The sequence below is a fragment of the Phodopus roborovskii genome, unplaced genomic scaffold (genome assembly GCF_943737965.1).
Source record: "Phodopus roborovskii unplaced genomic scaffold, PHOROB, whole genome shotgun sequence".
NCBI lineage: Eukaryota > Metazoa > Chordata > Mammalia > Rodentia > Cricetidae > Phodopus > Phodopus roborovskii.
In genome coordinates this window covers 55,957,236-55,984,597 of record NW_026126433.1, presented here as the reverse complement: position 1 = coordinate 55,984,597, position 27,362 = coordinate 55,957,236, and the positions used below count along the sequence as shown (strand labels likewise).

Here is a 27,362-nt window from a genome sequence, read left to right as displayed (position 1 = left end):
CCCAGCATGGAGAAGTTTAGATCCAGGTTACACAGCTTAGATTCAGAGCTGTGAGCTCTCACTATCAACCTATTGCCAGCAGCTGGCATCACACCCAGACTGATCACCCCACCCCCCAAGGACCAATCCTGCTGGCAACTCATTGCCATCTCACAGTCTCAGTGAACACTGTCCTTACCCATTCTCCAGCATGCCGGGCCTTCCTTCCTTCTGCCTCTTTGAATTCTATTCATTATTCCAGTTTTACCCATTGGTGAAGGCCAAGTTTGAACCCTACTACATCCACAACGCTGTTATTTATGACCAGTCTACTCTTCCACAGCTCTAAGGTGTTCGCTGTTGCACAGGACATCCTGTCCTCTAAGTGTTTGGGGGTTATTTTTAATCCCTTCCCCACCTTCCAGTTCTTTTCTATCAGAATTATGCCTCCCCACTCCCCCATCTTTTCCTGTTTATGCAGCGCGGTGCCAATTTTAACAGCGGCTTTCATTTGTGTCTCTGGTGCATTAATTCACACAGAGGTACTCTTTGGAGCACAGTGATAGAATCTGGTAGAATTTGAAGTTTTATGTAACAAAGGCTTCCTCACCCTTTCATCTGAAAACATGTAACAGTCCGCAGAAAACAAGTCATCCTGACATGACTGTATACCCTGCTGGAATCCTAGCACCCACAGGGGAGACTGAGGCAGGAGGAGCTCAGGTTCCAGGGAGGAATGGAGAAAAGGGAAAACAACAAAGTCAGATTAATGGTGAGATTACTTACCTTGAGAATGATGTTGGGGCTGACAAAGATGAGCAGGGATATGCAGAGAGCTTTTGGAAATGTAATCGCACATGGGTTGTTGTAGCTGATTTTGCATTTCCCATGTATGTTTTGTGGTTAAAAAGTTAGGACATTTAGGGTCTGGTGCTCACTAGATCTGCTATTGGACAGCTTGTGTGACCTCAGGCAAAGGCATTGGTTCCCTAGTGTGTTAAACTAATCTCTAAGGTCTCTTTAGCTCTAGGAGTCTGGAACAGAATGGGAGGGGAAAGAGAAAACAAGAGCAAGCATGAGCATCCCACTAATCATCACTGGATTGGGCACTAATATAAACAAAGATGCTCAAGAGCTCATGCTGAGTGAGCCACCTTCAAGTTCCTACCTCTAGTTATGTAGTATAATTCAGAGTCATTTGAGAAACAGAATTCATAGACAAAAGTATGTTCAAACTTACATTCACCGGCTGGGGATGTAGCTCAGTGGTATAGTACTTGCCTAGCATACAGAAGTTGCTGGAGTCAAACACCCAGAGGTGTTTTTACAAGTGTCCTTTTTCAACAAGATGAAGTTTTCAATAATCACAAATGCTGGTCATCTAGTACAACCACCAGAATGTCACTAGTCATCATTCTTGCTTATGTGCAATATATTTTCCTTCTGACACAACCTAATTTGATATAAATGGGTCCAGTCATTGTCTTCAATGCATAAACAAGAAGCAACTTGAATGGAATGATGACACACTTTGAAAAGCAGAGATTGACAGTATAGAGACTTGGGGACAAGAACCAGAAGAAACCTTTTGTCCTTTTGTGTATTTGCTGATTGTGGCCACTCTTGGTGCACCTCTCTCTATGCTCCTTTCTTGTTACACATCTGATTTGAATGCTTATGCTCATTGACTTTTGTGTTCTTGTGCGTGTGTGTGTGTGTGTGTGTGTGTGTGTGTGTGTGTGTGTGTGTATGCACGCATGTGGGGCAGGGGAGAGAGAGAAGCAAAGTGTTTCTTGTTTGTTTTTGTTTTGTTGTTTGTTTTGAAACAGAGTCTCATGTAATCCACAATGCCAGTGCTAGCCTCCAACTCAACATGTAGCTGAGGATGAATTTGAACTTCTGGTCTACCTTCCTCACTTCCCAAGTGCTAAGATTCCAGAACTCGGTCTGCTTTACCCATTGACTTTCTCACCTGGTTTTTGTTGGGATAATGAAACAGTAGAAATAAAAATGATGCTATAAATACAAAAGGGTTGTCAGTCAGATGTACCTTTTACACCTGAGTCATATTTCTAGACGGTTTCCACAGTTATTAAAACATGTGGAGCCAAGAACTCAGGTCCCCTGGTCAAGAATCCATGTTGATATCCATTACAGTTCATTATAGAACCTCTCAGAGTTCTACATAGAACTAGTTAAGGGTACTTCCAGACAGCTGTGTGATCAACTGCCCTATCCCCAATTTACCTCCAAAACTGTAGTATAAACTCAAGGAAAATGGGTACCTCTCACACACATCTTAACTAGAACCAAGTTCATTAGAATATTCATTTAAAATGGCAGGTACCCTGTGGCTGGTACATGAAAATATGCAAATAAACTAATATAAGGCAAAGGTCCTGACCAAAGTTTTACCACTTCAAAGATACATGCATGAGGTGTTTTTATATTTCTTTTTATGTTAAAGTTGTGAGTAGAGGAAAGAAGGGAAGGGGGGAGGGGAAAGAGGGTGTTTTCAATATAAAAGATTCATAATTTTCATCATATTCCAGATGTGTTTCTGATTTAAAAAAAAAAAAAAGGTTAAGAGCCCCTGGAATAAAACAATAGCTTATTTTAAAATGGAGATTAAAGAGAACAGATAATCATTTAAGGCAAATGCCATGCCTACTGAAACTCGGTAGTGTGTAATAACCACTAGCATTCAAAATAATAGCCTTGAGAGACAATAAAAGCCTCCATCATCAAAGAAATCTATTTTCAAGGTATTTTACTTAACTGATAGAGGAAGGAGTATCAGCCTGCTGGAAAGAGTTGAACAGCATCGAATGAAAATAGGGCTAATGCTTTTGCACTGACTAGGCAACACTGCTAAGCAAGGCAGATCCAGGTGGGGAATGTTTTTGTTTTGTATAGTTTTGTTTTGTTTTTCAAGGAAGGAGAGGCCTATCCTACAGGTGTTGAGATGCCTAGGAATGGGGGCAGAATAGAATCTGAACATGTCTGGAGGGAGGAGAAAAGGTAGAGAATTGAAGTCAGCTAATTCCAGTGTTGTGTATTGAACAACTGAATCAATGGTAGGTTGTTAATGACATGCAAATTAATATTAAGCAAATATCGAATTGCGTTTGAGATAGTTTGAGTTTAAAATATTTTAGTACAGCTCTGATTCCACTGGTCATAGTAGGATATAAAAGATATCTGTGGCTGAAGAAATTTGAGACCCACCAGTAAATGAGTGATGGTCAAAGCTGTTAGTAAAGATAAGGTGAGAAGCTATAAATGAAAATGATCTCAGAGCCTGAAATAAAACTACATTTATTTGTTCAAGTTCCAATTATGTAAAACATGTAACACCCTGGCAGAATGTTGGTGATTTTGAGTGTGTAGACTTGTCCATTGCAGAATAGAAGTCTCCAGGCACCCTGAATTTTGGGTTATTCCCACAATCCTCCATTTCAAAGCTCAGTTTTCCATATTATATGGGATGGCACAGTGACTGCCTGAGTGCACAGGAAGGGGGACAGAGCTTTCCCTAGCAGCCAGGTTCAACTGGAAAAAATGCACACAATGTCACCTGATGCCACTGGCTCCCGACTATGTCCTCATCGGCGTGGCTCTGCCAGCTGCTGAACCAGCAGGGGAAACTCAGGGTCATGGAAAGAACACTAAACTTAGAGTCAGAACTCTGTAGAGTATGGCTCACTACAGCCTGTGGCTGCTGCTTTTGCAGTCCCTGGGCAAACCACCCAGCCTTTGACACCTAAATCTATCCTGAGTCAGCCCCCTGCTACCATTCTCGGTCAGTCTTCCAGAGCAGCCCTGTTGAGGTCGTAATCCAAAGGTAGTCACGAGTAGAAACAACTATACATGGCCTGTCACCTCTTTTATGAGCTCTTCCAAGATGGCACCTTCATGCTCCCCACTGTGGAAACCCTCCTGTGTTTCCACCATAGCCCTGTACTCAAATTACTGTTACTCTGCCATCAGCTAGTGCAATTGGTGCTTTAGTTATCTTTTGATTCACAGTGGGTGTAGAGCACAACTGTTGCTCCATAAGTAAGTAAGTAAGTAACTAGTGAATGAATGACTGTCAGGGGAGAATCTCTGCCTACATAGGAAGAAGTCTATGAGAATGTTTTTGATATGCCAGTTAGGAGAGCTGGGCAAGCCACAGGTACATGACACAAGCACTCAGATTAATCTCTCAATAATAAAAGTCAAGATGTTTCCAGAAAGCTATGGGAAAGAACCCAGAGGGCTTTCATTCTAATATCTTCACCCTCATACAGCTGCTACCGCAGGGTGGGAAGGACCTGGAAAGCATACCAAACATTACATCCCTGAGAAGTTTTCTGAGTCTTCCTAGGGCCACATGCCCTACCATCAAGAAGGAAATCAACTTCTTGAGGATTGATGGGGAAGGGGTCAAAGAAACGCCACGTGTCATGGCTGATGAGTGGTTAATATGGGTAGCTGCTAGAAGCAGCTTCCTCCCTTTCAGCCTCCTTGTATAGTCCCCTTTCCAGAAGACAAGGCAATCGAACACACTGATGTTTATCTACTTTTAGCCTGTTGCTTGGTTAAGGTTGTATTTGTATCTTGAGTGTCCCCCAAAGCCCATAGTTTTTAAAGACTTAGCTCCTAGCCTGTGGTGCCATTGGGAAGCGGTAGAACCAGGAGATGGGGTCTAGTAGGAGAAAGTTAGAACACTGGAAGGGAGGAAGTTAGAAAAGTGTCAGGGGTGGAGGAGGATGCCCTGGAAGGATATCCAAGGACTCGCCCCCTTCCTGTCTGTACCTTTAGCAACTGCCCTGAGATGTGTGGCTTTGCTCCGTAACACACTCAAGCATCATGTGCTATCCAGCCACAGTCCCCAAAGGGGGGACTTTAGCCATAGTCTAAAACTTCAGCAACAACACTCTTTATACTGAGCACTTCATTACAGGGACTAGCATCTGTTGTGGTTCCCCAACTCAGCCATAAATCTAATCACTTGCTCAACCCTTCTCTCAACCCTCATCAGAGAAGTTTGTTTGCAGCAGACAGTGATTAACAGAGACTCACAAAGGACCACAATGCAGAGAATCAGAGTGCAACCCTCCTTTCCAAGGCTCAAGGATCACTGTGGCAGAGGGAGTGGAAAGACCATAAAAGACAGAGGTGGTGGGTGACAACAAAACAGTGTCTCCTGAATATAGGACAGTTGCACATGTAAACTCATAGTTGATGCCACAGCACACACAAGACTTGTGTAAACATTAGCAAGATGAAATTCCAGCATGGAGAGAGAAGTTGAGCATGAAATCCTACCCCTGATTGTAGAGCTACTGGCAGCCATTAGCTGCTGGAAGATGGAGTAACCATTTTGTCTAAGAGTGTAGCCTCTGGTAGGCTGACCACATGCAACAGGAAAGTCTCCATACTAATGGATATTTTAGGCAGCACACATTGGCCTTAATGGATTCTTGAATAAAAGGAAGAGAGGGAGAGAGGGAGGGAGGGATGGAGGGAGAAAGGGAGGGAGGGAGGGAAGGAGGGAGGAGAAAAGGACACAAAGTTCAGTAGGTAGGGGGGAAGGGGGTGTGGATCTGGGAGGATTTGGAGGAGAAGAGGTGAACTTGATGATCAAAACACACACAAAACTCCCAAAGAACTAATTAGAACTTGTTGCTCCAGTTACACTCTGCAGAAGTTATGTCAGAATATCCAAAGGCAGCAGCTAAGGAGTCACACTTGCTAATGAAAACCCTCCATGTAGAGGGAGACAGCTGAGTATATCTATCTACAATTCCAGGGCTCCCAAAGGAGACAGCAGGCAAAGGCTGGAAAACCCAGGGAGATCATGTGAACACAATATAAAATGTAAAGACCAACCTCAAGGCTGTCCTCCAGCTTCTACGTGTACTCTGTGCCCTGTATACTCCTGCATGCACACACGCATGCACACACACACACACACACACACACACCAAGTTATTCTAGCACACAGCAAATTTGAGTCTCACTAGCTATTACAGATAAATGAGGCCTCAGCTGAATAAACTAGTTGAGGAATATACAATGTTAATAAGTATCAATAATTAGACACTGCCCCCAAACAGAGCAGTTTACAGAGTCCAAATTCCTATCCTTTCACCATCAAAACTTTTCTGGAAAGTTCTTTGTAAATGACCCCTAGATAGTATAATAATAGTGGATTAATTCATTGAAGATACCAAGAAGGTAAGTTTTCAAAAGATGCATGAAGCACTGATTTTTTTTAATGCTTTTTCATTCACAAAGTGTTTTTACATGTGATTTTATTAAATCTTCACAACAAGCTTGTAAGGTTGGTATGTTATGGGGGAAAACTGAGGTTCAGGTCTCTGACAACTATACTTTCCTGGATCATCCTTCCTCGGAAGCCCTACTGGTGGCTGCCAGCAAGATAGTATTAGCATTGAAAGCTGGCACAGAGCAATGATCTAATTGCTCTCACAATAGTATCCAGCACACAGCCCAGGTGCCTACAGGGAGGATGGCAAAATGAATGTACCCAACACAAAACAGTAAGTTGACTTAAAACATTATGAGATGCAGGGAGTGGGGGGGGATGACTCTTATTTGTAACTTAATCATGAGTCTTGAACAAGAGCTTTGTACACAATGTAAACATATTGTGTTGCAATGTCAAAAGTCCCCATCCACGGCATGTTAGGAAAGGAAGGAAGGGGGCAGGGAGAAAAAGCACTTTCTGATGTTTTTTTAATTAAGCAGATTGGAAATTATTTAATATGCTAACAAGCTGTGTAATTGTTTAAAATCTGTCCCTTCTGACCTTAGAAAACCCTCTCGGGCCCAGTACTTCTCAGGACTGACACCCCATTGGACCATGCTGCCCTAGCTTCCTCAGCTCTTTCCAGACTCTGCCCATTGTCATTCTCTTAGGGAGAACTTACCAGCTTGGTTGATATTTAAAACTGAAACATGCCTGTTTCCAGAAAGCCCTTCTTGTCCCTTCTACCTTTTCTTCTCCCATAACCCTTAGCACTTTGCAAAGCAGCTGATACCTTCCTTCTTCATCTCACTGTCTTACTTGCCATCTCTGTGAGCTCTAAGGATGCCCCCCACACATGATTATCTCTAGCAACTAGAAAAGTCAAGCTGGTATACAATAAGTCTATGGTAAGAAAATGAATGATTGTCAAAGAGAAAATATGCCATGGGGGAAACTCAGATGAAGACGCTGCCTCCACCAATGGTTTGTCTTCAAGAGTGTCTTTTGGGCCAGTGAGGTGGCCCAGCAGGAGGAAGTGATGCCAAGCCTGATTACCTGAGTTCAATCCCAGGACACCTATCCACGTACCGTGGAAAGAGAGAAACACTTTTTTTTTTTTAAGTTGTCCTCTGACCTGCATGTGCATGCCTGGTATACATATCCACACACAAAAAGGCTCACATAAATAAATAAACTTAATTTTTAAAAAATTAAGCATCTATTCTGATTTGAGTTATTTTCACAACCTGAGGATACCAATAAGATGCACAACTAACTGAAAAATAAGAAAATTAAGATGACTTGATCATTAGTTATTGAAGAAAAATTACTACACTGACACAACCTTCTAATTGTGAAATTATCAGTAGATACAGAGTGAAAGAAGAGGTTTCCAACCATAGAAATGCGAACCAACAAAATTATGGGCACCCATGTTCTGTGCAGATACCTAATACATCCTGCCAGGGAACTAATTTCCACTCTCTTATACCACAGCATGCTTTGAAACAGTGAGCAGGTTACCTGATATAAAAATGTTAGTTATTGACTGGTTTCAGATTTCCCGTAGGTGAACTCACTTTCTGGAAAGGTCTGTATAGAATGTAACAGACGTCCACCTGAAGAAGTACTGTCATTTGGGGCTTCTCCACCATTTACACAGGGTCCAAGATGGAATCGCAATGCCCCACTGTCTATGTGGAAGCTCACTGAGAAGGCCAAAGTGCTGGGAAGGACTCAGATACAAGCAGGGATGTTGGTGGCCCATGGAACTCAGAAAATGGCCGGATTGACTGAATCTACCCCAAACACGGAAGGCAACAATGAAGCAGATAATATGGCCACATGCTTCTCCTCCATGCTGCCCTCCTCTTCTAGAAAAATCTGGTTTAGGAAGAAAGCCATCCCAGTAATGAAAGTGGTATTTATTAAATACTCCAGCAACTACAAATTCCAACTAGCATTTCCCTTCAAAATATTCACTTGGGGAGGCAATGCCGTGATTGCTCTATACATTTTGGGAATTCCTCTTTTAAAATCATCTTCACAGCTGCTTTAGGACTCATGAGGAAAACCAATATCATTTTGTTATGGCTTTACTTTATGTAATAAAACTACTGTGGTTCAGTCTGCTGCAAATGCAGTTGGCTCTTGTTGTAGGTCAAAAACTGGCTTCCAATCAAATGCTCTTCCATGTTAAGGACACAGTGGGCCAGGATGACTCTGATGGACACACAGCAGGGTCAGGGCTAGGAACAGGAAATCTGTGCTTGAATGACTCTTCTGGTTTTCACTGTAAACTGTGGTTTAGAACATCTTGTTACTAGGGTAGAATTTGGGGGGTGTCAACTACAGAAAGGCTTAGGTCCCTAACATTTATTCACTCACAGAATATCTACTGAGTCCTCATCATTGGCTCAACTGATAGGAGCCTGTTAATGATGAGAGAGTGGAAAAATATTGCTGGTTAAGCTCAAAAGCATAACATTATCAGGATACATCCCCTCTCTTACTGTGCGGTCTTGGCCAGTCAAGTAGCTTCTACCTTTTCCTTGGAGACTAAAGAGTAAGGAATGTCAACTCCAGAAATTTTATGTGGATTGAAGCCCTGGGTTATTGCTTAATTCAGTGTCCTGAAACAAATAAATCATTGGCTCTGTGACTCAGTTTCACCTCCTGTGAAATGTGTCTAACAATGGTACCTATCTCCCTGCTGGTCTCTATATTACGATGATGCCCAATGTTGAACACAGTACTTATTTATTTCAAAAAATAGTAACAATAATTTCTTGAGATGAGGTCTGCATATATAATCAATGTTAACCTTGCTTTCTCCATCCTAACACCCCAGGCTCCCAAATTTGGGATTACAAGTATATAGGACCACACCTTGAATTATCATAAATTCTAGACATGGAACTCCAACTTCTTCCCTTAACATTAGTGCACAGAAGGCCATCAGCTTATCATACTGATCAGATACAGAATTGAATTTCTTCCTAGCCAAGCTTCTCAAACTACTCTAGCTCTGCAGCTCTCATTTAAAGACAATGATAATCATACAGTCGTGAAACCCCAAATCTAATTTATTTTGGATTCTCACTCCAGCCTTACTGTACATCCTAGACAAGCATATTTGCATGATCATGTGTGTGCAGGTACACGAGTGCATGTGCAAACACACACACACACACAAACTGCATTTAATATAACTTCATGTTAAACCTGTACAACAGTTTTCTGTTTGACAGAAGAGTCAACATTCAGACACCCTGCATGCCAGACCAAAGCACTAAATACTCATCACTTCATAAAATTCTCTTAACTACATTGTGCGTGTGACTCTCTTCAGTCCCATTGTGATTTCCACTTTGAAAATATAAAAACCAAGGCACCAAAAATGTGACCCAACTTTCCAAGGATTAGACAGCAAGCCATCTAGGGACTGGGAAGTCAATCACAGCAGCTGTCCCCCATACCATAGAGTTGTGGTCTTTACCATACAAATCTGCTGCTTTTACATAGGAACAATTAAAATGGGTCACACCTAGCACACAGAGGAGGCTGAGGCCAGCCTGAGATATGTAGTGAGACTTCATCTCAAAAAACAATAACCATTAACAACAACTTAAGATCAAACGATTATTATTGTTGTTGTGTGTGCTGTTTGCAATATAACATACTCTAACCATAACCCTATGATGTTTAACTACACTTTTATAGGTTAACAACTCAACTGAGAGAAACAGAGAGAGAGAGAGAGAGAGAGAGAGAGAGAGAGAGAGAGAGCTGTCACTTTCCCAGTTCAGGCTCTTATGGGGTATAGCCTAGGCCAACAAAGTCACCACTAAAATATCCCCTGCACCAACCAGGCTTGGGATGGCAGGCATTGTCATATTGTCAGACCTTGAAGGCTGTGACCAGGGCTCTTTGTTATGATCAGGAGGTATACTGTTACATGGAGCTGCTCATCTCCCCAGGTATAGGTAGAATGTCCTCGTATTTAATGCTGGCTCCATTATGCAGGTCCTCTCTAAAACCAATCGGTCTCCACTAGACTCTGGCTGGTGGGCATAGCCACCACCTACCACTTGCTGACTCTTAGAGAAGTCCCAGACTGTCACCATGGTAACAGAGTCAGCACATCATTTTCCTGCTTAATTTCCACTCTTTCGACCTGCATGGGAACAGTCAATCCAACACTGCTTCATGTCAAACCATCTCTAGCCTCGGGCCCTATTTTCTCTTGCCTGTGGTTTCCAAGTACATGAAGCTGTTAGTTGTGTGTGACTTTTAGGTCTCTTAGAGGGAAATGCTAAAAGTCATGATATGGTCACCAATAAACATATCCACTTTGCCCTAGTTCACATTGCTTTTTATAACAATGGTCCTTGGAATCTCCTTGAGAACTAATATCAAAGGAACACGACTGACTGAATGTGGGTATGATGGCCATATCTCCCTTCTAATCTTTACACACACATACACAGAGAAACAGGGAAACAGACAGACATACAGACAGGCAGGCAGACAAACAGAGACATATGGATACAGAGAACTCATTCTTTTTCTAGGTGGTTCAGCAAGTTTTTAACTTTAATGTAACCCAAGCCAGGTGTTTAGGACTCAGGAGTTTCCCATCTAGGACCTGGATATAAAGAAAGAAAAAAGACCTTCTACTCCTCTGTTTGTTTATTTGTTGTTTGGATTTGTTTGGTTTGGATTTGAATTTTTCTTGTTTTGTCTGGCTGTTGGTTTCTTTGACTATGGAGGAGTTTGTTTTGTTGCCACAAGGCCACATGTATCCCAGACTGACCTTGAACTCACTACTTGCAGAGTGCCTGATTCTAAGAAGCTATGCTAAACCAGACAGGATTGTGGAAATAAAACTTTCCTAAATTGACTCTTTGGTAATATCATGTTTCTCATACAAAGTGGCCAATCAGAAATTTCACTGACACAGGAGACACTTGGATTTAGTTTTTGTTTTGTTTTTTTTTTTTTTGGAAGTTTCAGTTTTGTTTTGTTATCTTTTGTTTTGAGACAAGGTCTCACAATGTAGCTCTGGCTGTACTGAAACTCACTCTGTAGACCAGGTTGTCTCAGAACTCAAGAGATCTTCCTGCCTCTGCCTCCTAGGTACTGGGATTAAAGGTGTGCACCACCATGCTCAGGCCCTGGAGACAGCCTTAAAGTTTGTTCCAGTCCTCCTCTGGATGATTCTGCCTCCAGCCATACACCCATTACATTGACAAACTCCATATTGCCCTTGAATCAATATCGCCCTAAGCATGCCCCACTGTGAACATTTTTCATGACAGCAATTTTGCCTATATTATATTGTCACTATACCTATCATGATTTATCACCTACCTAGAATAGTAAAAAAATAATAGTCTGGAGTATTTAATACAGTTGTAATTAATCTAGCTTTAGCAAACAGACTAGCCTTTGGTACGTGCCACTTCATTGCTAAGTAGAGGGATTTCAGTAAAAGTCAGAGCTTGAAGTGCCCTGATAACTTTTGACTGATGAGAACAGCATAAGTCTTAAAACTTAGAGTAAAAAAAAAAAACTAGTAAAATTTGCCATTCTGTTACATCACATGGGAAAAAAAAAAAAAAAAAAAAAAAAAAAAACAAGCCAATAACAGATTGATTTTCTTTCTGAGAACTTTGGTGAGCTACCCCTTTCTAGTGTCACAAGACTCTGCCTGGCTCCAACTTTTCTGTCTTGGATAAAAGGTGAGCTCACATTAATTTTTATAAGTTGTGACATGACAAGTATCCAAACTTGAGCCATAATTTATTCATGGGTGAACCAAATGCCAATCTTTTCTTGATGACATCCTGTGTGACTTTTACTTATGTCCCTTTCCCTGGCATCTAAACATTTTACATAAGTATTATAGTATTTTCCTCTGTAGTTAGTTTTGAAAGTTTGTTTCATTAGGGAACAGACATAGAAAAGGACTTCACCTCTTAATGGTTGCATTTAAATGCATATACAAACATTTCAAAGGGGGTTGCTGGGCCAGAAAGTTAACAGGGATGCTGCCTATTATATATATGGTCTATTTCTACTTCCCAAAGTTAATACTAGGATGTGCAGAAAAACTCTCCTAAAATTCAATCTGAGATACTTATGCACAGGGGCCACTGGATTGGCCTCCACATAATTATTTTAAGATGTTAGAAAGAGTGTTTCCCATCTTTCTGATGCTTGAAACTACTTAGATTTTATGGCTGCTGAGTCACAGCCAAAAAATATATAATTTTATGCCATAATATACAACCTTTCCCTTTGGCTGTGAAAATTTATATGTACATATTTATGTGCATATATAGATAAAAATCTTCATAAACAGAGTGGCCCATTTGAGATGAACTGTATTTAAAGCATGCACTCTCTGACTCTGATGATGTTACTGCTATTTTTAAGAAGAAAAAAATCAGTTTTCTCCATAACTTTCCCAACCACAAACAAATTCCCTAAACTGGTATTCAAGTATGCAGTTTTCTTCCCATTATCTTTCCCTGTGTTTTCCTTCTACTTTCTGAGTGTGCCCAAGTAGAGGAGTAGGGACAGCTACAGCTCTGAAGGTGCATATACACTTGTATTTGGAGAACAGATTTCAACTTTGGATATTGTTTCCCAGGAGCTGTCTGCCTTACTTTTTCAGACAAGGTGTCTTATTAGATTCCAGACCGCACCAGTTAGGCTAGTCAGACTGTCCAGCAAGCCCAAGATTCTACCTGTCTCCCCAGTCCTGTGCTTACTAGCTCATGCCACCAGGCTTGGCTTTTGTTAAGTAGGGGCTAGGTCACTGCAGTGAGCACTGGGGATTGAACTTGAGTCCTCACACTTGCACAGCAAACACTCTCTACCACAACCCCTGCTAATATTTTACCATATAAATTCTCAATAAAGTTGGAAATGGTACGATCTGACCTCTGTGAGGGAAAAAATCATCTCTGTTGAGTGGGTTTCTGCTTTTCAGCCACATTGCTAGCTTTTTGTAGCTGAAGTCCAGGTCAGCCTCCAAATGATCAGCTGAGCCACAGACAACATATGCATTGCTGGTGAATGCCAGGCCCACCCAGCCTTGAGATCCATGGCAGACACTGCTAATCAATCATTATACCCATTTGTACATATGTCAAACATGGACTCAGAATTTCTCTCAGCACAGCACTCACTCTAAAAACTAGTTCATTGGAGTAAGCTGAAACCAATGCTAGGGAAATCCCTTCAAATCTCCTGCTGGCCTCATTTTATTAATTTTTTTCATGTTTTATACAACTGCATCACTGTTCTTTATTCTTTATTACTCCATTTTCTCCTCCTCCTCCCTCCTAATTATTGGTCTCTACCATTGCCAATCATCCCAATTCTGCTTTTGTGTTATACATACATCTTACCATATACAAATGTATAGGTGCTTCTCCATTCTACCTATCAGAGAAAAGGCACGCAGTGTACGTCTTTCTGAACTTGCATGCTCCTAGACTTTAAAAACCCTAACGATGCCATCACAAGGCTCTTGGATCTGCTAAACACTGTCAGACACACAACACAGCAGAAAATCAATGCTGAGAAATCAGAAGCCATGAGTGGTGACACATGCCTATAATCCTGGTATTCGGGAGGATTGCTGAGAGTTCAAGGCCAGCCTGAGCCACAGTGAAATCCTACTTCAAGAGTAGAGAAATGAGTAACTTTTCTGTATACAAATAATAACTCACTAGGAAAGGAAACAAGGAGAGAACAACCATTCAGAAGAAATTCAAAAACATAAAATGAACTACCCAGGAGACCTATGCAGCCCCACCAAGGAGGTGAAAGACCTCTACAATAAAAATGTTCAAGCATGGAAGAAAGAGTAAAGAGGATGCCAGATGGTGGGAATGCCCTCTTGCTCGTGCTCACCTCTGTCATGCTCATGTCTTCCTAAGTCAGTGACCATAAGGAACCATGGATTTGAACTACACTATCGTTTCTCACCCTACCTTTGATGTCTGCCAGTTGCAGTCACCCATATCCATCCCATCTTCTCTGTGTATGAATGCCCTTCAGAGTTCAAGGGCAAATGCCCAGCCATCCTAGAAGATTCCTTCCTTTCTAGTGTTTTGTTCCAAATGTATAGCCATATAATAAAGTGACCTAGGAGAAGACTCATATTTAAAAAGAGTAGAGGTAGATTACTGAAGTCCTGTAGTCAAGATGTCAAGGTACTATCATTGATGCCTACAAGAGATGGCTCTGGTCTGCTGTTATCACCATCTCCAATACACAGATCAAGGGGATAAAGACCCAGATATGCTGCTGAATCCTCTGGTACACTGTAATGGCATGACTAGAGAACCCAGCTCAACAAAACAAAATGCCATGATTTGTGTGTATGACTGTGCGTATGTGTAGATTTCAGAGACTGCAGGGTTCTGACTGAGAATGATCTCCATAGGCACCTATATCTGAACCCTTGGTCCCCAGTTGGTAAAACTGTTTGGGAAGGATTAGTATGTATGGTCCTTTTGGAGGAGGCACGTCAGTGGGGTGAACTTTGATGTTTCAAGAACCCGCGTCCTTTTCAGTTCTCTCTCCCTCATGTGCTTGTAGGTCAAGAAGTTCAGTTCTCAGCTTCTGCTCCTGTACCAGGCCTGCCTGTCTGTTGCCATGCTCTCTGCCATGGTGATCATGGGCTTCCACCCTCTGAAACTATAAGCCTCAAATAAACTCTCTCTTGGTGTCACATCACAGCAATAGAAAAGTAATTAAGTCAGGTCTACAATGGGTGCATCCCTCAATTGCCCTCCACCTTAATTTTTGAGACAGGGTCCTTACTGTCCTTACTTTGACCCAGGACCTTACTGATTTGTAGACTGGCTGGCTAACAAGCCTCCCTTCACCAGAGTTGCAATTATAGGTACACCCCAACAACACCTGACTTTTAAAAACATGGGTGCTGAGGGTGCAGCTTAGGTACTTTATCTTGCACAGCAAACACTTCACCAATGGAACAATCTCCCCAGCCCCTAAAAGGTCAAGATTCTGATGGACCACAGTTAAAATGTCAGTGAGTCCTGCTAGAGACTATAAAAGAGGGTGCACTGCCTGACTAAAGTCAACATATAGATCCCCATGACAGCAATTCACACAATTTTAAAATCTACACACCCACAATGTCTGCACTGGTGGCCTTTTGGCACTGTAATAAATACCAACTACAGAGCTCACACTCAAGAAACATTGGGTTACCAAGACAAATGCATTTTTAAAAATCTTATGTTTTAGTAAGTTTAGGATTTTGTGTCAGGCCCTATGGGAGTTACCTGAGAGTACATTTTGTCCTCAGGCCATGGATCACACATACATGGCACTGAACTTCTGGCAGCAACAAGAAGGCTCCAAAGGAAAAGCCATCTTGAGAAAGTTTGAAAGGTTTCATAAACTTTAGATGCTTTTCAGGACAAAAGGCTCTCTGCAAGATTTCTCATCTCTATGGACTGAGGCTGGGCATGGTGGCACAAACCAATAATCTCAGTATTTGGAAGGATAAAGAGGATTAAGATTTCAAAGCCACCCTGGGCTACACCACAACATGCTATCTCCAAAAAGTTTTTCAATGGATTAAAATTCCTTTTGTCTCTTGCCTAGAACCAAAGAGCCCTGTAGAAGCCCTTTCTAGTTTTTAGCTCTGTGCTTGCATGTTACCAGTATTCCTTGAGAGCAGGGTGGTTTTATGAGGCTCTGATCATTACTGTGGAAAACCAAAGAGGACAACAAAATATGCACAGCTTTTTTCACTTAGACAATGCTTAACAAACCAGGCGGTTCTGTCAATCACGTGTTTGCCACACAAATAGGAAGACTGAGTTCCGATCTCCATCTCAGCAGCTCACATAAGGAAGAGAGTGTGAAAGTGGGAGAGGACTGTGCGGCTGTGGTCCTGGAGCTGGGTGTGCATAGATATAATTAAGTTATACTATCTATGTGGATGGAACAGTTAAAGAATAAACTCTTAAAAATAAAGAACACTGTGTCTCCATCTACTGAGTATGAGTTATTAGGATCCAGTCAAAGCAATGCCCTGGAACTTCTAAGGAAGACTTATTAGAAACTACTCAGGTCTCTTGAAACATTCTCTCTAGACTATCCCTCATGGAACACAGCCACCATGCTGTGCAAAGTCCATGGCTCAGGGCCTTAGGTCAACAGCCCCTCCTGCATTCCCAGACAACAGCCAACATCAGCTGCTAGTCATGTAAGTGACCCATTTGGACTTCTGCCTGTTCAGGCCTTCAGATGTAACTGTATCCACAGTCCTACCTAGCCAACATCCATCTGCCTATAACTGCACAAGAGATCTACAAAAAGAAATGCCTGACTATCTCTTCCCAAATCTCTGAACCACAAAATCATGAACAAAATATAGCATCTTTAAGGCAATGGGTGCTGAGGAAGTTTTTACATGGTTGTATGCAACTAGAGAAAAGTTGTTACAAAACATAGCCTTCTTTCATAGAAATCCTAAACATGTGGCATTGGCTTTGTGACCAAATGCTAGACACTCGTTCTCAGGGCCTTGAAGAACTGCTTAGGAAAAATGGGAAGAAAGGTCAAGGAAGTGAGAACGTGAAAGACAAAGGGAAAAGATAGTGTTGGGGAGGTAGGGACTGAAGGAAGGAACACAAGTTAAATGCAGACAGAAGAGTTAGCATAAAATTTGCTTGGAGTGCCGTGGAATGCAGAAGAGACAAGATGTGGCCAAGGACTCTAGGCAGAACGTTAAAAAGCACTTCTCACAGCCACATATGATACTCAGGGAAGAGAGGGATGGATCCAAGAGAAGACTGTTTGAGGCTGGGTATGGTGGATGAGGAACAAAGAGGGAGGGAAGATGATCCAAAAACATGTCCATAAAACCTACAGGGATTAAACAAGATCAAAGTAAACTTTCTCCCCTCTAATCTCTCTCAAAAAGTATTCTCTAATTAAGACATGTCTAATGGGCTGGGCATTGATGGCGCATGCCTTTAGTCCCAGCATTCAGGAAGCAGAGGCAGGTGGATCTCAGGGCAAGTTCCAGGACAGGCTCCAAAACAATACAGAGAAACCCTGTCTCTCGAAACACCACACACACACACACACACACACACACACACACATGTGTAATGGCCTGGAGGGTTAAGGTCAAACCCCATCTTGGCTGAGACTTCAGAGAGATGGAAGAATATGCCCCTGCAGAGGGTTTCCAATCTGAGCTGCACAATCTGCCCCTAAATACACTGTGTTCATATCTGAGGTGGGCACCTCCACAGCAGGTTCAGGTGGGGAATACAGACAGAGCCCGGTGTGATTTGAAGAATTATGTAGGTAAGATTTTGACCAGTAAATAGCCAAGATCATAGGAAAGCCCTAGTTCTCTTAAAAAAGTTGAGTTGGAAGAAAAAGGACGGCAGTACAAAATGAAGCTCAAACTTCTACCAGAGGTCATAGGCTGAGATCACAGTACAGACCTGGGCTTTGTTCCTCATAGCCAACTGATTTAACAGTTGAGCCAAGCACCAGAGAACAGGGTAATTGGAACAGTTCCATCATAAGCCCTCCTTCAGAATGTGGACCAGCAGATATCTACCCTCCCCATCTTCTAGCCAGGTGTGTTACCCCTGTACCACCATAGTTGATGGGTAGCAGACAACCTGTCCTGAACCATGTTCAAACAAACAGCTCCCAGGCACCCCCTTGCATAACTGATATGTTTATTTGTTGATTTGTTGCTTTCTCTATTATTTGTTTACTCTGGGGTGGGTTTTTTGTTTCTTGCTTTGTATTTTTGAGACAGGTTCTCACTCTGTATCCTGGTTGCCTGCAACTGATTCACAATAATCCTCTTGCCTCAGCTTCAAACACTCTGGGCAGGTGTGATTCCTCCACACCCAATGAACTTGATTGGAATAACAAAATCCTGAACATGAAGCCATTGTCACAATAAAAAGGAAGTTGGAGGCCTTGAGGGTAGTGTGTTTGTTTTCTAAAGAAATGTTTGATCACCTGAAGACAAATGGTGGTTGATTATCAGTGTCTGCCAGTTCTCTGCTGCTTTCCATATTAGTTGCTTTTCTGATACTATCCTGTCACATCTTTTTAAGGCTGGAGAACTGTATAGAGAAAACAGGTCCCCTACCCATGAATCTTAAGGGACACATTCAAACCATCTCTAAACCATGCTACATCCATAACACTACTTATTCACAAGATTCACCAAGCAGATTTAGAGTATTTTCCTATTCTATACTGGGGGATGGGGGAGAGGAGGCTAAAATTTTAAGCTTCCTACTACTTTGCTAGATTAGTATGCTAATGAGGTGAGTATGCTAATAAGGTGAGTATGCTAATGAGGTGAGTATGTTAATAATAATGAAGACAACTAAGGCTGAGGAAGAAATGCAAATTTTGCCTAGTCTCAGAAGCTTTATGAGTTTTGTCTTTACCTTCAGAGGTGATTGACATGGAAGCAGAAGGCAGGACCAGCTCTCAACATGCTTTCATACATTGGCAAGGCAGGAAACATGAGTCATCATAGATCAGGGTGTTTAGTTACACCAATGACCTAAGTTTGCAACAAAATAGGATCTCTCTCATTTCATGACAATAACGGGAGACATGCAACATTGCTTCTATCTCAGAGTTTGCTACCAATATATCTCTAAGCCTAATGAACTCCCTGCTTCTGTAGGATGAACTGGGGTGAAAGCAAACTTTGAGTTTTCATTGGGACCCTAAAAGGTGGAGGCATCTGATGCTCACATCTCCTCCCATAGTTTAAAAACATTCCCACAGAAAATGGGCTTTTCCTGTCACTATGTATGCAAGTTCAAAAATGTTTATATTGTTAAGTGTGTGTGGCCTCTATTAGAATGTATGTGTACTGCCTTTGCCAGGCTCAACCATGTAAAAAGACATGTGCAACCTTTTTACACACACTACACTGCCATCTGAAAGGGTCCATGCCCTAGAACAACATGATCAAGTCACAAAACATAACCACAGAAAGAAATCACATATTTTAGCTCACAAATTGCCTTGGTGTCACACTCCTATGTACACACTGGAGTATATGTGGTCTTAGGTACACTGGTTAGACATGCCTGCTAGGGGAAATACTTTCTCTATTGGAGTCCAGAGCATCAAATGACACTTGCTGCATGATTGATGACTATTAAGTGCCAGTACGCATATCCCCATCCTCGTGTATCTCCTATGTGCCACCACACTGCTGGCTTTCGGGTGATGAGAACTCAAATGTGCACACCCTGACCTGTGGAAGCGCCATCTCCAAACGCTGCCCCACCCACCCACAGACCCTCTCAGCTTCTCTCCCATGCTTGCTGTCTTTCTCCTGTATTTCTGCTCTACTCTTTTCCTCAAACACAGTGGGCATGCTGTCCCCCCACACACACACCATGAAATGCTCTCCTTTAGATATCTGTGAAGTTGGCTTCCTTAAATCCTGCTGGTCTGCATCCAAAAGCCCCTCCCTCTGAGCCTCCCAGGCCCCACCTCCCTCCTTCATCTCCTCCATAGCCTGTACTATCACTATATCTTCTATACAGTGACTCTTCGACTGCTACATAGACTCCATGAGGCCCAGAACGTTTGTCTCTTTTCTCTTTACCATCCTGAATCCCAAATCCATACCTACCCAATGTAAAGAAGATAAACAAATAAGTGAATGAATAAAATGACTTTATAGTGAGTACTTTTAATATGCAGCTGATGAATGGGCAACTTTGCAGCAAGCTCACTTCCAATCCACAGAACAGTAGCTTTGGTGATTTTTCTCAATAGCAATTTTTATATACATGAATGAAAGATTTATTAATATGTTTTTCTCCCTAAGATCCTGAGATCTTACTCAGCCTGCTAAAAATGTCTGAATTCTGTGTAGACATTAGAGATAAAATAGATTAAGGTGGGTACTTTTCCATTTTATGGATATAAATATCTTAATTATCTTGAGAGGCATGTATAAAGCCATAAAGCCATCACCGTGGATAATAGTGATTGCTGGCAGCTCCTAACTCTGGATGTCATCACACTGGCAAACTCCCAGGTAGAGTATGACAATTTTCTACTAATGCAGACCAAACTAATAGCAACCCAGGAGTTTCTTGATGTGTTCACAATATCCATCAGACTTACAGACTAGGCCTCACCCAGAAGCTGGATGGGATGGCCACTTGAAACATAGCATAATCACACCCAGATGACATCATGTCTTAGAAAGTTATGGGGAAAGCAGTTCCTCCATCATCCCTCATATTTTAATGCCCACACTGTTTGAATGCTTCCTGAAGTCCAGCTCGGATGTTTTCTGTTCCTATCTTGACAGTATGGTTGGAGGGCAGAAGAACAGTCAGTCAGTCTACTGAGACATAGACACCTTGTGCTTATAAAGGTAGGGTAAGATTAGTGCAGATTCTGCATTGACCCTGCCTCCTGGCTGCTTATACTCATCCTTTAATGGGGTTCCTCTGTCCTTCTCTCTGACCATCAGCCAGACAGATCATGGTAGGTATGGACTTGTCAAGAAACTATTGTTAGAGAATTTGATTACAGCACATGTGGCCTGAAGAACAAGCCTTTGTGAACCAGCTTCCATAGCTTCCATTACCAAATAATGCTGGCTGAATAAGCTTGAAGACCGGAGCTTTATCTCTAGAACATACTTTTCAATGCCAGGCATTGTGGCTGCACTTATAATCCTGACCCTGAAGAGGAGAGGAGAGAGATGCCTGAGGCTCCTGGCCAGCCAGCCTTATCTGACCTGTGATTCCCAAGTCTCTGTGAGAGACTGATTCAGAGAAACAAACGAACAGCATTTGAGGAACAACACCTGACGATGACCTCTGGCCTCAACTCACATGTGCATGTTTGTGCACTGCATCCTCGCACACAAGAACATGCACATACATATATACCTCTACACATAAACACACATGCAAAAGAATGCATCATGCACAAGACTATTGAGTACTTTGCAAAACCATACATGCCCTACTAATGATAGGTATTAACAACAACAACAGCAAATAAAGGGAAACACCACAGAGCAGACAACAAGGACTGGGACAGGACTCCCCACTGGGTTTCACATCACATGAGGCTTCAAAGGGTTGCAGGACACCTTGGAGCCTCTGCTTAGAGTCAGGCAAAGTGAAGAGAAATGGGCTCCATGGAATTTTATGAGGACCAACTGAAGTTACATAGAAAAAAACAAACAAACAAACGTGGAATCAAACAGGCAAATTGAATCAAAATTTTATTGAACTAGTAATTGATAAGTAAATACCTGGTGATGTTATATACATTACTAAACCCATCTCTAAGACGAACTCACTATCTGTTTTTGTGAACTTTCTCTTCACCAATCTGAAGCATCCTAAGTTTTTAAATCTTCACTAAATAGCACTTCCATCCCCAGCCTCTCTGGATGCTTTTTTGATATTCTTAATACTTTTTAGAGACTATTTATAGAAAGCAATCTCTACAATAATTCTGTTTAAAAGGTCAAACAGATGATGCGTATTTAATGGTTGACCAAAAAATTCAATTTTTTTTAGATCTCACCAGAAGTTCCACTGACCTTGCCCTCATTAATCTTTGTATTTCTAAAGCTCATCTCTTGAGCTTTTTCCTAATCTAATCATAGCAGCTAGAAATTACTTACTCTGTAGCAGACCCTGTCCTAAGCATTTTGCTGATAGTAACTTTTTATTCCCTCAGCAAGCTTGGACAGTAAGTGTACTGCTAACCTCACCATGCATGGGGGAAACTGAGAATCAAGGAAACAAAGACTGTGATACTAGCAAGTCACTAGCTGCAGATATGAAATTCAAGCCATATGGTTTTAGATCCTGAGATCTCAACCACTACACTGACCTTCTTATCACAATCCTTAGCCTTCCTCTCTTTGTGACTAGAGTTACCAGAAACCTGTCAGGTCTACACTTCCCACATTATAATTGTAACTGCAGAGTGCAGCTGGATCCAACAGACTTGCCACAGCCAGTCACTGGAATCAATATGATTGGCCTCTCTGTCACATGATGGCCAATTCTGAGTTTCATCATTAAGACTGGCAAGAAGGGAACTGGGGAGATGGTACCATGCATAAAATGGCCTGCCACCAAATCTAATGACTTGAGTCTGATCCTTGAGACCTATGCTATAAATAAAAGGTGGATTGAGAGAACCAATTCCCACATGTATTCTACAGACTCTGTATGTGTATACATGCATGTGCACACACACACACACACACACACACACACAGAGAGAGAGAGAGATTAATGTAAACCTTTTTTGATAGACTAACAAGAAGGACTGCTTGGCTGACATGACAGAGATTTCACAACTACACAAGGGAATGATCTGTACATGCAAAGGCTATGTACACATGGTGGGGGAAATACAGTCCCTGGCTTAGTTACCCATATACCCAACGTGGATGGTAAATATAGGATCTTACAATACAGATTTCTAATAAATCAACGAAGGACAGTGTATCTGATTTCAGGAGTGTGGTTGAAGAATTTCTCATCCTGGTCCTGGTTAATGCAACTAAAATAGCCTCATTCATGAATGTGTACAAACTGGCTTTAGACAAGGCCTTGCACAAGTCAACTTTAATCCCAAACACTTCACAAGGCATTTATAGACCCAGCTTTGTCTTGGTATACATAGAAGCTGTTTGTGTGTTTCTGACTAAATTAATGAGACAAAACAGTTTCTTTTAATGATTGTGACCCCAAGAAACAGGGTAGCCTTTTAATATGAAGCTCTTTAGAACTGTGCTCTAAAATCAAGCCAGCAACCAGCCATGTAAATGTCAAGCCTCTCTCCACATTGGCCCTAAAGACCAAATCCTAACCTCTAACACAAAACAAAAAGATAGCAAGTGAAAATTAGTGGTCATAACACATCTTCTGTATTGCTAGTCTTTTTCCTATGGATTTTTTTTTCTGACTCAATTTGGTCCTCAGTATAAAATCATAACTGGTTCTTACAGTACCAACTCTGTCTTTTTCTCTGAACTTGGCTGCTGGCTCTGATTTACTTAGGAGAGAATGTCCCTTGAGTAAATACTATATGGTTTTTAAAATAACAGAGGCACCACTGGAGACAAAGGTTGGATTGGAAAGTAAATGTAAACTTGAAGTTTAATTGCACTTTATGTCTTAATATAATTTCCTAGCCAGGGATTTAAAACACTCTACCACTGAGCTCCAACTTGCCTTTCCAGTTTTGTTGTTGTTCCTTCCTCTCTACTATCTGTGTGGGAGAAAATGTGCAGTCCTTTGGGGTCAGTTGAAGTATGCATGCAAAGGCATTCACTTTGCAAATATTATACACAGTTATAGGGATAGGTACAAGGAACACAACAAAGATGAAAAACAGTAATGATATGTTGATGCTGTCTCATTGCATTGAGAAGCTCACAGTCCACTGTAAGACTTTCATAAATATAATTATAACATGGCAAACATGAAGAAATAGAAATGCATGTGACATGAATCCTCCTGATTCTTCCCAATGTACCTGCTTTTACCTTAAATGCCCCCTGATAAAAAGCCTGAGTACTAAAAGTGTGATTGTCAGCCAGTGGTGCTGTTAGGGGCCAGTGGAGAATTTCAGGGCTTGGGCCTGGAAGAAAGAAGTTAGATCAACATAGCAGGTCCTTGCAAAGGATACTGGGACATCAATCCATTCCTCTGCCCCTCGCTTCCTCTTATGCACTTCCTTTTTCTGCTGCTTCCTTGTCACATGCTCCCTCCATGATATGTCAGCTCATTGTGGACACGAAAGAAACATGCTAACCAAGCATGGACAAGAATCTCCAAACCGAACTCAAGCAACCTTTTCTTATTTTAAGTTCATTATCTAACTTTGTTTCCTCCATGGCCCCAAAGTGGATTAAACAACGCCTCACACTTTAACTCTTTCCACAGACAGACAGACAGACACACACACACACACACACACAGAGAGAGAGAGAGAGAGAGAGAGGGAGAAACCAAGTAAACAGATATGAATAAGGAATCACCCCAGTCTAGCTTCAAGCTCAGAACCCTCCTTTCAGTGTCCTGAGGGCTGGGATTACAGACACACTCACCATGACAGACTCAAATGCCGTCTTCCATGGGGTTTCTCCATCTCCTCTCCTGCAGCCCATTTCTCCCCAGGCACGGGTTTTTATATCTCCACCCAAGCCCCCTTTCTTAGAGTCTCCAGCATCTCCCCATGTCAACTGAACGCCCCTGCCTTGTGCACTCTTCGCTTCCTCACAGAGTACCCCGTAGTAATCTCACATTGATCTGTGAGAACATCTGAACTTAGTGCCCACTTCTGTTCTAAGAGTAAGCAGAGACCAGAACTATTTCTGCTCACAGCTAATGCTCAGAAGAGGTCCCAAGACACAAGTCCTAAAAGGAAGTCCTCCGAATAATGACATGGGGAAAGAGCAACGCACTTTCCCTGGAAGAGGGCTGGCATAGTGTCACCATGGTGGATGCATAAGGGTCATGCCTTTGGGTCTTGAAGGATACATAATCATTTCTCAAGCAGGAGGAACACACAGAAGCAAGCAGAGAGAAACTAAACAGTCTGTTGCTGCTCACTGTGTTTGAAGCTGGGGCAGAGAAGAGTGACATGTCAGACACAAGGCTGGAGAGACTTGAGGACAAGCCATGGAGGGCCTCTTGTGTTCTGTGAAACAATTTGGATGTGTGCCACTGGAAATCAGTGAGGAGTTGTAAAAGGAGAGTGAAACAATGATCAGATTTACATTTTAGAAAAATCACTCCCGGTTATGTGAAGAATGCCCTTGATGGGTTGATATAAGACACGGGGTGAGTAGTTGAAAGACCATGTGACCATGCTACCACTCTATGTGAGAGATGTACTTGTGAGCCAAAGGAGTGTGAACCAAAGCAGGGATCAAGGAGTTGACACTTTCAAAAGAGGTGAAAATGAAAGGTTTGAAAATAAAGCCAGTGAATACCACCCTCTGACTATTCCTACCCCATCCAACTTTGGGTGAGCTTTAGAGATGAGAACTCAGGTCCTCACTCTTGAAAGGTAAAACCATGTCTTCTCTGAAACCATGTCTTCTCGGAGCCATGTCTCTTCAGGACACAGAGCCTTATTTTGCAAGGCACTTATTCTATCCCATAATATTACAGGCCTTCAAGTGGAATTACTACAAAGACACCTCACCTGTCTTGACCTGCAGACAAAGTCTAGAATGATAGGGGAGACTGGATACTCTTTAACATATGGGAAGCACTGTGCCTAGAGAAGCTCTATGAAGACAAGCCTGGACCCACATCTTGGCCCTTGCTCTTACTAATTGTGGAACTGTGAGCCACATGTGAACCACTATGAAACAGGCCTGTAATCATAGCCATCTTGACCAAGGCAATTCTTGCTGCTCTGAAAGACAAATCACACATCTCAGAGCTTGGCCCAAAGAAGACTCAAGGCTCACTCAGCACACAAACTCACAACAGATTCAGCCTCCCTCCCTTGTTTCATGGCTCTCTTTCCCCTATGATGTTGAAGTCTCTTTGTTTATAACTCATCATCCCCTTCTAAGGCCTATGATAGAAAAGGCACCCTGGATTCCTAATCACTTCAGTGGGGTGGACAGACACTGCCTATCACCAGAGAATAATTGCTTGACCTCAACTAGATGCAAAGGATTCTGGAAAATGTTGTACTTCTTAGCAATCACTTCCCAAGAGAAAAGCTACACATTGGATATGGAGAAACAATCAATAATAATCCTCTTTGCTTGATGTGAGGACAGCTGGTCCATGGACCTTACAGTATATGGGACCTAAGGAGCCCTGAATAATATTAGCCTTCTTCTCGATTAGTGCCCTCCCCTTCATCCTAAACATGCTTCTGCTGTGTTCCCAGTAGACCTTACATCATCCCACTTCTGTCTCTGTTTACATTCTTGCCTTCTTATATAAAAAACCTCAGGGCAATTCCTTTCTTCATCAAAGCTCCACCAATTCTACCTGTGGTCTCAGCAATCTCCTGGACAGCCTTCTCTAAGCTTTATGGCCAGATGAAACTCCTGGAAGTCTAGCAAAATGCTGGTAACCCTTCCATTTAGCACTTAGCAGATGTCTGTTTGGGATCATACCAACATTGAGTCCCACTCTTTCTGAGAAAGCCTCAGATACAGTTTCCCTGAAGGCAGCCACTGACCTCTAATCTCCCTCACTGAGAATAATGGAAAGAGTAAATGCTACTAAGACTGGAAGAGAAGATACCAGCACATACAGAGTTCTGAAAAATCCTCCCAGGGAATAAAGAGCTAAACATGTACTCAAATAATTATGAGGATATAATTTAGTTATTTAAATATTCAGATAATGGCTACCTGAATTGTTGGGTTAACGCTACATGTCTTTATTTTATTTTACATAAGCACAGGATAACAAGGTGGTGAGGTCTGCTTATGTGTACAGTACACACTTAGTAAAAAAGGTGACACATCCTCAAATGTTATGATAACCAAGAAAAGCAAATGTTGAAAGGCTTCTTTAAGAAGTCTCTATGTGTGCGAAGCAAGGTGGTGATGTGGAAGGTTTCGGGGTAATTTGATAAATGTCAACAGTTTAAACTATTTAAATCTATCCATCAGGTGAGGGAGGAAACCACTCTTGGTTTGTCTGAGCAGGTGCCAAGCTCTTCTTTTTCTGTTTAGATACAGATACTTCCTGACAGTAAAAGAGAGGTGGGGGAGAATGAAGAGGAGGAGGAGGAGGAAGAGAAGCAAAGGAGAGAGGAGGGTGGGTAAATATCTGGATTTAGGTAACTCTCCCCAACTGCCTGTGTCTCCATCTCCCTCTCCCTCACAGCTATATACCTAGTCAAAGCTATGTAGTTCCTAGCCTCTGTAGTAAATTGCAGCCTCTAGTAAATTGCAGGTATAGGTGTGCTGTCGTGAGACTCCTCTCAGCCTACTCTCCTCATACTGACTGCTCCAAGATGGTCTTAGAATTCTTGAAGGACAGGATAAGCACCCTTCTACCTCAAGCATCTT

General features: G+C 42.0%; 1 long non-coding RNA gene across 1 annotated transcript in view; it reads left to right on the top strand.

The window, feature by feature from the left end:
- LOC127223757 (uncharacterized) overlaps positions 1-27,088 on the top strand; it is a 29,820-nt gene extending 2,732 nt beyond the window's left edge. Inside the window, exons 2-3 of the long non-coding RNA XR_007834644.1 lie at positions 20,150-20,213; positions 27,024-27,088. This is a non-coding gene — a long non-coding RNA (uncharacterized LOC127223757). The remainder of the gene's footprint in view (positions 1-20,149; positions 20,214-27,023) is intronic.
- Positions 27,089-27,362: the final 274 nt, after the last annotated feature.